Raw genomic sequence first — 14,324 nt, 5'->3', positions numbered from 1 at the left:
CGCAAGATTATGGTTTAGACTGCAATAGTTGCAGAATTGGCAAATAAAAAATACCGATGCCCTATATAGTTTTGAAATGGTTAAGACTACCAGATGCAGTTTAATGCTGACAAATGTAAGGTTTGGGGGCTAGGTAAAGATGAGATAGATGGTGTAGATTGTTAAGAGTATTAAATTTTTTGCAGGTGGTAAATTCTCACAGAGCTGGCACTGCTCTCCAGCCTGGGATGTTGATTGGTTAGTCTTCAACTGCCTCCCAACATGGTAGTGAGGTCCTGAGCTGACCTGCAGTGAGGAACGTGGAAAGCTTCCTGAATTGGCACATGGTATGCCTCCCTTTCAAACCAGCAGCTGGCACAAATGTTCCAGCTAACATCAGAATAGTGGATGAAGCCCACACTAAAATGTAAGTGGTACATTAAATGGACACCCCCCCCCCCCTCCCTTTTGACACTCAAGAGTTGGGTTGAACAGTTTAATTTTCAGACTAAAAAGCTTGGTACATAATTCAACAGAATAAATTTGTCCCCATAGTAGTAAGCAGTGGTTGCAAAAGAATAAGAATTTGTATATATAAATTTTGTATTGCTTTTATTCAAATGTTATACATGGTTGTTAAATTCAAGTTTTTGCAATGTTCCAGAAAAATGTTCTTGACTAAAGTTGTTGGAAAATAAAATTTGTATAGGATGTTGACTTGAAATGACTATAGCTTTGTTTGTAATAAAGGTGGGACAAAAAGATAGTTAGTGTGCCATTTAAAACGGCAACTGTTAAACTGGTGGTACAGGTATGAACAAAATAACATGGCTATGCAAATAACTTTTTAGTAATATTTACTGTTCACACGACAGGTTGTGGAAGGTCCTGGCAACAAAGAGCTGCAGGAAAATACTTGCAGATCTACAGTAAGTAGTGTTGTGTACATTGGAATTAGAGGGTAGAAGTTAATTGCTAAAAACCTATTAAATATTAGGGTATGGAAATTGAATGGGTATGGAAGTCTAGGCTTAGGCTAGTGGGTACCATATCTGCAAGTTTAGTCCTTTCAGGAATGTATTGAATAGAATGGTATGTTGAAATTGTGAAAATTGTAATGTGGGGCATTAGATCTTAAATGGCATAGTTGAGGGTGTTTTATTAATAATTTTAATGAAATATAAATCTTGTTAACTAAACATTAAATGTTTGTTAAATAAGCTTTAATCTATAAATGTATAACACTTAAGGGTAATCATGAGTCAGTTAGTGGCAGGAAAAGTTTTGTTCTAAGTGATGGTATTTTTCCCTTGAAAGTAAAAAAAATATTCAATGTTTACTTTAGCTTGGTTTTAAATTTATAGTTTTCCAGAATGTGGTTTGGAAAGTCCAGAAGTCCCTCTGTCAGTTGCTTAAACAGAATCAGGTGATTTGTAGTAAAGGTTAATCTGAATAGATTTGCATAAAAGTAAAAAAATAGTAATAACTTATCTTTAGCCAATGCTATATTATTTAAATGTAAATTGCCATTGAAGTGCAGTTGTGGATAGTTTCTCAAATGACATTTACTGAAACTTGGCAAATTGATGCCATATATATTTATACTGTATTGCTAAATTAGATCTTTACTACTGCTACTAGAATATGTAGGAAAGGTAAATTCCTTAAAGAAATTTTTTCCATCTGAATTTGTAAAGTACTGAATGCTAATTTGAAAAGTAAAGCAAGATTGGCTTTAAATCTGAAATTAATTTGTTGAAATATTTTTCAGGTGAAAGTGATTATGATGCATGGACTGGCTTGGAGTGAGGCTCCTTTAATCTGCAAAAGTGGGTGAGTTTGAATTTGATGTTTTAGCTATATCAATGACCTAATCTTAATTCTCTTATCTAGTACATTTATAGGTGTGTAACCATGTCCTACTGTTACAACCCACAGGGGATGATGCAGTTTGTACTGATCCTACCCCATTTCATAAAAGGGGACCAGGCAGTCCTGCAGATTTCCCTGGCTTGGCTTTTTCAGAGCTTTGCTCTACTACCCATCTAATAGATGGACTAGATTTGCATAGGTTTAGGGACCCTTAACAATGGTTACATTGTTAATTCTCACAGGGCTTGTTTGCATCAAACTTTAGTGTCTGGCATGCATTGTACAGTGCTTTCAGTAAAGCATATGTACAATGTGTTTGGCACTAAAGTGGTGGATGTAATGCACCCATTCCGGGAACAAGCTCTGCACTAAAATCAGAGGAAGGGATAGGCCTTGTTGAGCCTGTTAAAAGATAGGCTGTTAGGATTTTTTGGCCTTATTATTAGGCATTGGTGATAATAAAATTAGTGTCCCTGTTTAATGTTTATTTTTCTTTTACAGGTGATTGTCTCTGGAGTTGTCTTGGCCTTTTGGATCTTCTGTTCATCTAGGAGCATCTGTCCCACAACCTGAAACAGTTCATATAAATGTTTGTAACAGAATTTCATAATTGAAAGTAAAAAAAGTTACAACACAAATAACTGGTAACTGTACTTCATCTAATTGTAATATATAATTGAAGTTTAAATATGCTTTTTCTTTCAGACTATAGATTAGGAAGTCCAGAACAACATCCTAGAGTTTGAAGGTGGTGTTTGCTCGACATTCAGAATCGGGTGAGTGTGGTAGTAATGATAAATTAAAGATTTGCATTATATATTAAATAGTAAAGTTAAACAATGTAGCATTATGTCTGAAGTATCTTTCTCCACTTAAATGTACTAAAGAAACTTAACTTGAATAGCCATATCTACCTTTTTAATTGCTTGATTAGCATTAATAAAATTTAAAATTTTAGGCAATTTTAAAGGAACACTACCATTGTGAATTTGCAAAGAAACTAGAGTAAAAAGCTGTTTAAGCTAATTTGGTTAAATGTTTCAGGTACTTTGCTAGATTACAATGGTATCAAAGCAGCGAGTGGCTGTTCTACTCTGCACATCTATGAAGCTGGTATGAATTACATGTTTTAGCTATATAAATTGTATTACCAATATGGGGATGCAGGGGTGGGGGAATGCCAACTTTAAATTATAATTGAAAATAAGATTTCAGTATGCTACTTTTTAAATTGTTACCAAATTGTTACTAAAAGGGCTTTTTTCTAGAATCAATAAATGAAAGATGGGGTGGGGGAAGTAGGTAAATAGTGTATTTTGAAAAAGGCAAATATTTAAGTTTAAACATTGATGTGGGGAAAATTTTTATTAACCATATTAAATGTTTCATTGACAGGTTGTGGAGGGTGCTTCCAACATAACTTCAGGAACAGTGTACAGAACAATTGGTGGAACTTGTATGCTACAGAAAGTAGCACAGGGGCTGGCCAGCTGAGCAGACAGCACACTGGAGATGTGATCCTGTGGTCCCAGGTTGAATCCTGGCAAGAAATGGTGGGCCGAGTTTTTCACCCTATGCCCCTGTGAGTTAGTCAGCTGTAATGGGCTGCTTTGTGGGGGGACTAAAGGCCTGAAATTGCCAAGATACTTTTGCCCTCTATCATTCTGACGGTTAAGAGTACTGCTATAATTAGTTTAATAAGTAGTATTTAAATAGTGAAGGGGCCTGGAAATGGGGGATAAAAACTGTAGTTCTAGGCCTTGATAAGTGGGTACAATAAAAGTTTAGTCCTTGCAGGAATTGTTTTGAATAGCAAGGAAAATTTAAAATGGTAATGTTACACTTTATTCAATTTAAGAATTGAGGGTATTTAGAATGTTTATTTAAATGGTAATTGGTTTGCTTAACTTTGTTCAGTTACTTGGTTCTAAAATAATTGGCTAAAAGTTTTTCCATCTACAAATTGCACACAATAGTGTGATGCATCAAATGACCAAATCCACAAGGGCTGTGATGAGGGTTCAAATGTCCCATGACATTTAAAAAAAATTGCAACAGGGAGGTAAATTGACCTCATGGATTTGTTCATAATTAAAAGTTAAAAAAAAATAATGGTACAAGAGACAAATTAAATATTGACTACTAACTGTACTTCATATTTTTTTAATGTAACTAGTTTAAATAGGCTTTTTCTTTCAGAATAAGAATTGGGAAGTCCAGCTGTTCATCCTAGAGTTTGAAGGTGTTGATTGCTTGACATTCAGAATGGGGCTAGTGTTGGTGAATATTTTAAATAGAAAAATAAGTAAGGCATCAGTGGTTGCATGTAGATAATGTAAAGTAAAAATTCTTTCTGTACTTTAAAGTACTTGTTAAACTTAAATAGTTTGAGTAGCCATATCTAAGTCTTGTGCTTGATTAGCATTAGTGAGAATAAAATGTTAAGGCACATTAGCCATTTGAGTTTGCAAAGCAACTTTTAATACAAAATTTATAAGCTAATTTGGTTAAATGTTTCAGGTGGTAATGGAGATTATGATATCAAGGAATTGACTGGCTTAAGAAGTGTAGCTGTTCTACTCTGCACATCCAATAAACTGGTATGTTGAATTAAATGTTTTAGCTATATCAAATAATTAACTTGCTTTCTTTTTTTATCTAGTCCATTTATAGATGTGTACCAAAGTCCTACTGTTACCACCTGCAGGGATTGATGCAGTTTGTACTGATCCTACCCCATTTCATAGAAGGGGACCAGGCAGTCCTGCAGATTTCCCTGGCTTGGCTTTTTCAGAGCCCTGCTCTACTACCCATCCAATAGATGGACTAGAATTGCATAGGTGTAGGGACCCTTAACAATGTGCAAACATTGTTAATAACTACAGGGCTTGTTCACTGAAAGAGTGGATACATCCAGAGGTTTAGTGTCTGGAACATGATGTACATAGGCTTTACAAGAAGCCTATGTACATCATGTTGAGGGCACTAAACCAAAAGATGTGTTCCACGCTTTCAGCCAACAAGTCCTGCCTCAAAATGCAAAGAAGGGGTAGGCCTTGCTGAGCCAATCTTAAAAGATTGGGACTTAGGGGTTTTGGTAGTAATTTGTATGTGTTAGTGTTAATAAAATGAGTGTCCCTGTTTGATATACTTTATTTTTCTTTTACAGGTGATTGTTGTCCTTGGTACTCTGGATGTTTTCCTGGCCTTTGAAGTTGTTTGGAGTCTTCAGTTGAAACCTCAACCTGAAACAAAATTGTCAACATTAGTTATATTGTATACTATTTAATAAATCTTTTAATGAAAATACTTTATATACTTTATCCTGAAAGTAGCTATAATTTAATCATGCTGGAAATTAATATTACAAACAATATCTAAATAAAACTTGCTATAAAAGTTTATATAAAACTATAATAAACAAATACAGGTATAATACAAAATATATAAAGCTAATATAAACTTATTATAGCTTTATATAATTAACAAACTTAAGTATATATTATAACTTAGTTATATATACTTATTAAAGCTTTATATAATTAAACTTAAGTTTTTATTAGCTTTATATATTTTATCTTTAACATAAGTTATATATAAAAAGGTAATAATATTATACCTTTTAAGCAACATTATAAGTGAAAACTAATTTTGACAACTTAAAAGCTTTGCATACCAAACTACTCATTTTTATAGTTATCAGGTTAAACTGCAAAAGATAAATTTTAGCCATTATTTTAATAGTTAATTTAATCTAACAAATTTCACTTTTAAAACAAATGTATAGACTAAAGTTAAAGCTATGGAACATATTGATTAGTGGAAATGATGTAAAAATTTACATCAATGATAAGATTAAACTAAATTAGCTAAAAAAAATTTCCCACAAGTGTCACAACTTGATAGGAAACATGAAAGTGTTTCCTAACAGTATTGTCTAATGGTACCAAACCCTTCAATTTTCTACGAGTCTAAGAAGAAAAGAAACAAAACCATTAGACATGTCCAATCTGTTAATATAATGATGCACTGAAGTGTCCTACCAAATATTAGTAATGAACACTAAATTATTCACACCAGACATCCCATTACTATAAATGTTTCAAACTGCTGAAGATAACTATTTCAAGATAGTGTATATATAAACTATCTGCCTATAACAAGCACCATAAATGGGAAGAGCCTTACAAACTAACATTCAAAAAAACTTCAAATACCTGGAATTCAATCCAAGCTATTAAATGAATTGACAGTCAAACTTACTGCCACTTAAACTCGCTAGATAGATTTCAAATGTTACTCAAATTTTTGAAACTGCCAAGCAGAAAACTTTCAAATTACTTTGACCTCACATCTGCAAGGTCCTGAAGGGAAGAAACATTAATATTCTTGTAAAATCAACAAAACATTGGTTTGTTAAAAACAAACCTGTTCACAATTTTTTTCTGATAACCAGCTATTCAAACACACACACACTGTGTTTGATAAAGCACCATATCAAAGGCTAGGAGTGAAATAAGAAGCACATGGAATAAAGGATAAAAAGATTGCTTAATTAAAACAAATAAATTAAAGCTTCCTCTGAAACAGATTTGACTGGAAAATACGGCATGAAGCGTACCACAAGGGTCTAAACCTTATATACCTCAATGACAAATCAAATTATTACAAACCACATCAATTTTGCAGATGACACCAAGATTTATGGTATAGGGAACATGAAAAAATGATATCGAGCCCTTACAAAGATCTACGGCAACTCTAAAAATGGTTACAAGACTGGCAAATTCTTATTATTATATACAGTATTTAACATTGCAAAACCTTACAGGTGAGCCAGAACAATCCATATCACAACTACCACATTAAAATGAAGAAGAACAATGAAATAAAGGACCTTTGAGCTAGATTCCGTCATTAACCAAAAGTTGCTCCAGTAAAAAACAAAAAACCCTAGAATTAATCAAGCTACCTTTTGACTTTAACGAAAAGAAGGTAATTATTCTAATGTCCAAACATTTATACACAACATATCTATAATCACTTAGATAATTGAAGCCAAGCATGGAGACCCCCCACCTTCTTTACAAAAACACATCTACTTTCAAACAACTTCAACACTGGCCAACAAAAATATTTCTAAAACTAAGTCAACTAATAACAGGAACAACCGAGAGCCACGACAAACACTCCAACTCTCTCCTACACCAAACTCTTATGCTATTAATGATCCAAATTATTTTGATATACTTCCTACAGACGAGTCCAGAGATAGGACGATCTGGCGAGTAAACTGAAGCACGATACAGGTGTCAACGGACATCTGTCAGCCCACTTGTCACCACAGGGGATAAACTAATAACATTATAACCTGCAATTTTGTATGACTCCTTGTGGCCATTTAAATCAATAAAACCCAGGGTTGTGGCAATGTTTTAGCATAAGGTAAGGCATACAGGAATGCCTGGTAATGTCTAGTCCTTGTATGTGCTTTAGGCAACCAAACTGAATAACAACATTGCTCGTGTTAGACTATTTTATCCGAGTTTCTTATTCGGTATAACCTTTTAAACCCAAATCGGAATGCGCTTTAAAGATCCATTTATTTGGAGATTCTACTTACCACAATCTAAATTACCGGTCTCTGAAAGTACTATGAGATAAGTTTAACTAGATGAGTGTTTGCCTATCCACACCCACATGAGGAATGTGACAACACTGAATAAAGAAAGGGGCTTGGAGCATTCAGCATGCAACAATTTGACATGACATAACCAATATAGCCAGGTCATACCTACCCCTCCTACCTACCCCTCCTACATACCCCCTAACTCCTTCCCCCAATCCCATCACTCCTGCCCTCCCTTCTACGCCCCTCACTCCTACCCTCCCTCCTGCCCCCTCAATCCTCCCTCCTACCCCCTCAATATGCCCCTCCTACCCCCATCACTTTTGCCCTTTCTCCTACCCCCCTCACTCCTCCCCCCTACCCCCTACCTCTCTCCTACCACCTCCCTCCTCACCTCCTGCCCCCTCACTCTTACCCCATCAATCCAGCCCTCCCTTCTACCCCCTCACTCCAGCCCTCCCTCCAATCCCTTCACTCCTGCCCTTGCTCCTCCCCCTTCCTCCTACCCCCTCACTTCCTCCTGCCCCCTCCCTCCTACCCTCTCATTCCTCCCTCCTACCCCCTCCCTCCTTTCCCCTCCATCCTGCCCCTCCCTCCTACTCCCTCGCTCTTCAATACCCCCCCATTCCTCCTCCCATTCACTCGTACCCCCCCCTCACTACTACCCCCTTACTATTCCTCCCCCCTAACTCCTCCTCCCCTTTCACTATTCCTCCCTACCCTCACTCCTCTTCACCCTCATTCCCCCTTCCCTCCTCACTCCCCCTTCCCTCCTCACTCTTCCTTCCCTCCTCACTCTTCCTTCCCTCCTCACTCTTCATTCGCCCCTCACTCTTCATTCGCCCCTCACTCCTCCTTTCCCCTTCACTCCTCCCCCCCCCATCACTCCTCCTTCACCACCTCATTCTTCCTTCACCCCTCACTCCTCCCACCCCCCCGTCACTCCTCCTTCCCCCCTCACTCCTCCTTTTACTCCATCCCCGCTCATTCCTTCCCCTCCCTTCCCCCTCCCTCTTACCCCTCACTCTTGCCCATCCTTCTTCCCTCCCTCCTACCGTTCTTCCTGCCTCTTCACTTCTCCCTCCTACCCCCTTCACTCCTCCCCCTCACTACTCTTCCCCATCAATCCTCCCCCTCATACCTCCCCCTCACTAATCCTTCTCCTCACTCTTCCTTCCCACCTCACTCCTCTACCCCTTCTCTCCTCTACCCTCCTCACTCCTCTACCCTCCTCACTCCTCTACCCTCCTCACTCCTCTACCCTCCTCACTCCTCTACCCTCCTCACTCCTCTACCCTCCTCACTCCTCTACCCTCCTCACTCCTCTACCCTCTTCACTCCTCTACCCTCCTCACTCCTCTACCCCTTCACTCCTCTACCCCTTCACTCCTCTACCCTCCTCACTCCTCTACCCCTTCACTCCTCTACCCTCCTCACTCCTCTACCCCTTAACTCCTCTACCCCTTAACTCCTCTACCCTCCTCACTCCTCTACCCCTTCACTCCTCTACCCTCCTCACTCCTCTACCCTCCTCACTCCTCTACCCTTTCACTCCTCTACCCTCCTCACTCCTCTACCCCTTCACTCCTCTACCCCTTCACTCCTCTACCCCTTCACTCCTCTACCCCTTCACTCCTCTACCCCTTCACTCCTCTACCCCTTCACTCCTCTACCCCTTCACTCCTCTGCCCCTTCACTCCTCTACCCTCCTCACTCCTCTACCCTCTTCACTCCTCTACCCTCCTCACTCCTCTACCCCTTCACTCCTCTACCCCTTCACTCCTCTACCCTCCTCACTCCTCTACCCTTTCACTCCTCTACCCTCCTCACTCCTCTACCCCTTAACTCCTCTACCCTCCTCACTCCTCTACCCCTTCACTCCTCTACCCTCCTCACTCCTCTACCCTTTCACTCCTCTACCCTCCTCACTCCTCTACCCTCCTCACTCCTCTACCCCTTCACTCCTCTACCCTCCTCACTCCTCTACCCTCCTCACTCCTCTACCCTCCTCACTCCTCTACCCTCCTCACTCCTCTACCCTCCTCACTCCTCTACCCTCCTCACTCCTCTACCCTCCTCACTCCTCTACCCTCCTCACTCCTCTACCCTCCTCACTCCTCTACCCTCTTCACTCCTCTACCCCTTCACTCCTCTACCCCTTCACTCCTCTGCCCCTTCACTCCTCTACCCTCCTCACTCCTCTACCCTCCTCACTCCTCTACCCTTCTCACTCCTCTACCCTCCTCACTCCTCTACCCTCCTCACTCCTCTACCCCTTCACTCCTCTACCCCTTCACTCCTCTACCCCTTCACTCCTCTACCCCTTCACTCCTCTACCCCTTCACTCCTCTACCCCTTCACTCCTCTACCCCTTCACTCCTCTACCCCTTCACTCCTCTGCCCCTTCACTCCTCTGCCCCTTCACTCCTCTACCCTCCTCACTCCTCTACCCTCCTCACTCCTCTACCCTCCTCACTCCTCTACCCTCCTCACTCCTCTACCCTCCTCACTCCTCTACCCTCCTCACTCCTCTACCCTCCTCACTCCTCTACCCTCCTCACTCCTCTACCCTCCTCACTCCTCTACCCTCCTCACTCCTCTACCCTCCTCACTCCTCTACCCTCCTCACTCCTCTACCCTCCTCACTCCTCTACCCTCCTCACTCCTCTACCCTCCTCACTCCTCTACCCTCCTCACTCCTCTACCCTCCTCACTCCTCTACCCTCCTCACTCCTCTACCCCTTCACTCCTCTACCCTCCTCACTCCTCTACCCTCCTCACTCCTCTACCCTCCTCACTCCTCTACCCTCCTCACTCCTCTACCCCTTCACTCCTCTACCCTCCTCACTCCTCTACCCTCCTCACTCCTCTACCCTCCTCACTCCTCTACCCTCCTCACTCCTCTACCCCTTCACTCCTGTACCCTGCTCACTCCTCTACCCTCCTCACTCCTCTACCCTCCTCACTCCTCTACCCTCCTCACTCCTCTACCCTCCTCACTCCTCTACCCTCATCACTCCTCTACCCTTCTCACTCCTCTACCCTCCTCACTCCTCTACCCCTTCACTCCTCTACCCTCCTCACTCCTCTACCCTCCTCACTCCTCTACCCTCCTCACTCCTCTACCCTCCTCACTCCTCTACCCTCATCACTCCTCTACCCTTCTCACTCCTCTACCCTCCTCACTCCTCTACCCCTTCACTCCTCTACCCTCCTCACTCCTCTACCCTCCTCACTCCTCTACCCCTTCACTCCTCTACCCTCCTCACTCCTCTACCCTTCTCACTCCTCTACCCTCCTCACTCCTCTACCCCTTCACTCCTCTACCCTCCTCACTCCTCAACCCTCCTCACTCCTCTACCCTCCTCTACCCTCCTCACTCCTCTACCCTCCTCACTCCTCTACCCTCCTCACTCCTCTACCCTCCCTCCTACCCCCTCACTTCTACCCTCCCTCCTTCCCTCACTTCTACCCCCTCACTCCTACCCTCCCTACTACCTCCTCACTCCTACCCTCTCTCCTACCCCCTCACTCCTACCCCTCCCTCCTACCCCCTCACTCCTACCCTCCCTCCTACCCTCTCACTCCTACCCCTTCACTCCTACCCTCCCTCCTACCCCCCTCACTCCTACCCTCCCTACTACCTCCTCACTCCTACCCTCTCTCCTACCCCCTCACTCCTTCCCTCCCTCCTACCCCCTCACTGCTTCCCTCCCTCCTACCCCCTCACTCCTACCCCCTCACTCCTACCCCCCTACTACCCCCTCACTCCTTCCCTCACTTCTACACCCTCACTCCTGCCCTCCCTCCTACCCCCTCACTCCTACCCTCCTTCCTACCCCCTCACTCCTACCCTCCCTCCTACCCCCTCACTGCTTCCCTCCCTCCTACCCCCTCACTTCTGCCCTCCCTCCTACCCCTCACTTCTACCCCCTCACTCCTACCCCTCCCTCCTACCCCCTCACTCCTACCCTCCCTCCTACCCTCTCACTCCTACCCTCCCTCCTACCCCTTCACTCCTACCCTCCCTCCTACCCCCTCACTGCTTCCCTCCCTCCTACCCCTCACTCCTACCCTCTCTCCTACCCCCTCACTCCTTCCCTCCCTCCTACCCCCTCACTGCTTGGCACTACGAGAATCAACTACAACCACAAAGGAGGAATGAGAATGAGAAAACAAGAGACAAAGAGCATAGAGAATAGCATAAAGTTCTGCCGTAAAGACGCTAGCCTCCGAAGGGAGGCGACACATGTAAGTACGGTCAGGAAAAACAACAGAGTAGCCCACACCATCCGCAGAATTAGACCCATCAGGGAAGATGGAAATAGAGTGGGAGTGCGAAGAAAAGTGCTCAAGGAAGAGGCTTTTCAGAATTGTAGGAGGGGTAAAGGCTTTAGTAATACAAGTCAAGGACGTACAAAACTTGGGAAGGGGGACTCTCCACGGAGGTAATGAAGGAACAATACGAGGAGAAACATTAGAAATATGAACAGAAAGAGAATCCTGTAAGCGAGATAACTGGACAGAAAGTGGGAGACAATGAAGAGGAACAGGAACCACAGGAGGAGGAAAAGTCAATGCACGACAGAGGCAAGAGGAAGGATGTTGGAAGGACCGCGCAAGATAGTGAAGACAGCAGCGATCACGGCAGTCCTGAAGAGAGAGAAAGCCAGTGTCAACATACAAACTAAGGGCGGGAGTCGAACGAAAGGCACCAGAGCCGAGACGCAACCCAGTATGGTGCAAAGCATCAAGACGGCGAAGAGTAGAAGGAGAAGCAGAAGAGTATGCAGGGCAACCATAATCGAGTTTAGACAGGACGAGAGAGGAGTGCAAATAGAGGAGCGTGCGCCATCCGCTCCCCAAGAAGTATGGGACAAAACCTTAAGGAGGTTAAGGGCCTTAGAGCATTCAACTCGGAGGCAAGAGATATGGGCTGACCAAGACAAACGAGTGTCAAAGACTAACCCCAAAAGCTTCGCGGAATCCCTGTACACAATGAGATGACCATAAAGCAACAACAATGAAGTAAAGGTCCTTTCAGTAAGAATCTATCATTCACTGAAAGTTGCTGCAGTTAAAAATAAAAGAAAATACAAGTCCCTAGAAATAAACAAGCAACCTTTTTGACTAAGGAAAAGAAGGTAGTTATTCTACTATATAAGTCTAAGTATTCACTTAGATAACTGTATCCAAGCATAGAGGTTCCCCCCCCCCTTCCCTTTCAGAAAAACATCTATTTTCAAAAAAGTTTAACATTGGCCAACAAAAATGATTCCAGAACTAAATTGTCTAATACCAGGAACAACTGAGAGCCATGACAAACACTGCAACCCTCTCCTACCCCCAAGTCTTATGCTATTTATGATCCAAGGTAATTTGAGATACTATACTGTACTTCCTACAGACGAGTCTAGTGAGAGGGTGATCTCCTGGCGATTAAATTGAAGCACGATACAGGTGTCAACGAACATCAGTCAGCCCACTTGTCAGCACAGTGGATAACTAATGACATCATAATCTGCAGTGTTGTATGCCTCCCTGTGGCCATTTAAATCAATAAAGCACAGGGTTGTGGCAATGTTTACAGCATAAGGCAAGGTATAGAGGAATCCTGGAATGCCATGTAATGTGTAGTCCTTGAATGTACTTTAGGCAACCAAATTGAATAACAACATTTCTGGTGTTCGGCTATATAATCCGAGTTTCTCATTCGGTATAATGTTTTAAACCTAAATAGGAATTCACTTTAAAGGTCAATTTATTTGGAAAGTGCTAACCAGATTCCAAATTACTGAGCTCTGAAAGTACTACAAGGCAAGTTTAACAGAATGAGTGTTTGCCTATCCATACCCCCATGAGGTATGTGACAACACTGAATAAAGAAAGGGTCTTTGAGCATTCACAGTGCAGGTATTTGACATGACCAATATAGCCAAGTGTTAAAGATCATTCTAAGCAGTTCTGCACAATCCATATACTATCAATTAATATAATTGTACAATGGTGCTTGGTGGATGATATTTCCTATTAAAACTCATTGGACAACTGTTTGTATTAGACATTTTAAACCTACAATTGGTAGCCCTAGATATCGCACTACAGTATTAATTACAAGATGAACAATGTAAAATCAATACCACAACAGCAAAGGATGACGGCTTTTCAACAACCGACAAACACACAGGTCTAACACCAGCCATCCCGAGAGAGGACGTCCCAAGCATGTACACCCCACAACTTTACATCACCTTTGCTACCTCACGCGAGCACGCAACAGCATGAGGATGCCATACTCCCAAACCAACTCCATGCACTTTGAGGCTTTAACAACTCAACATTTAAAAAGTTGATTTAAAAAATCAAACACCTGAATTTTTCCCTAATTAAATTTACTAGGGAAATGCACACCAAGCCATGAAACTTACAATGAAGATGAACAAACTACACACAACTGTCACCAAACTTCCACATACCACCCCCTTCTCACTCCTGCCCTCCCTCCTTAGGTGCTCTGATTGGCTGAGCACCTGAGCCACCACCACTCACCTCTTGTTTTGAGAGCCTAAAGCATGTTTGGTTGCACTTTAAAAGTTCCCGAGTGTACTCGCCTAATTGTGAGTACCGCCTGCCCGGTTCACCATTTTGTTTTTCAATCTACCTCAATTTACCCCTTTACAGTCAAATATTATGCAAAATTCTGTTTAAGACTTGTCCCTTCTTAACTTAAATAACTGCTTTGGCCATCTGCAATCTTTCTAGGTGGGTAACAATGACTCTTGAGGCCAGAAAGGACTTATCAAACGGCGATCATAACAATACGGTACACACACAAAATCACAAC

At 42.4% G+C, this 14,324-nt stretch overlaps 1 protein-coding gene across 7 annotated transcripts in view; it reads right to left on the bottom strand.

The window, feature by feature from the left end:
- Nucleotides 1–2,321: 2,321 nt before the first annotated feature.
- Nucleotides 2,322–14,324, bottom strand: part of LOC123755165 (uncharacterized) — a 42,691-nt gene continuing 30,688 nt past the window's right edge. For 4 of the 7 annotated variants that reach the window (XM_069332764.1, XM_069332765.1, XM_069332766.1 and 1 more), the window contains 2 exons: nucleotides 5,003–5,096; nucleotides 2,322–2,420 (listed from right to left, as the gene is read on the bottom strand). The gene's annotated coding sequence lies outside the window, so the exon portion shown is untranslated. The remainder of the gene's footprint in view (nucleotides 2,421–5,002; nucleotides 5,097–14,324) is intronic. The other 3 variants (XM_069332761.1, XM_069332763.1, XM_069332762.1) reach the window with 1 other exon arrangement.

The sequence above is a fragment of the Procambarus clarkii genome, chromosome 28, assembly GCF_040958095.1.
Source record: "Procambarus clarkii isolate CNS0578487 chromosome 28, FALCON_Pclarkii_2.0, whole genome shotgun sequence".
NCBI lineage: Eukaryota > Metazoa > Arthropoda > Malacostraca > Decapoda > Cambaridae > Procambarus > Procambarus clarkii.
Note: the sequence above shows the minus strand (reverse complement) of the source record. Positions and strands in the feature narration are given on the sequence as shown.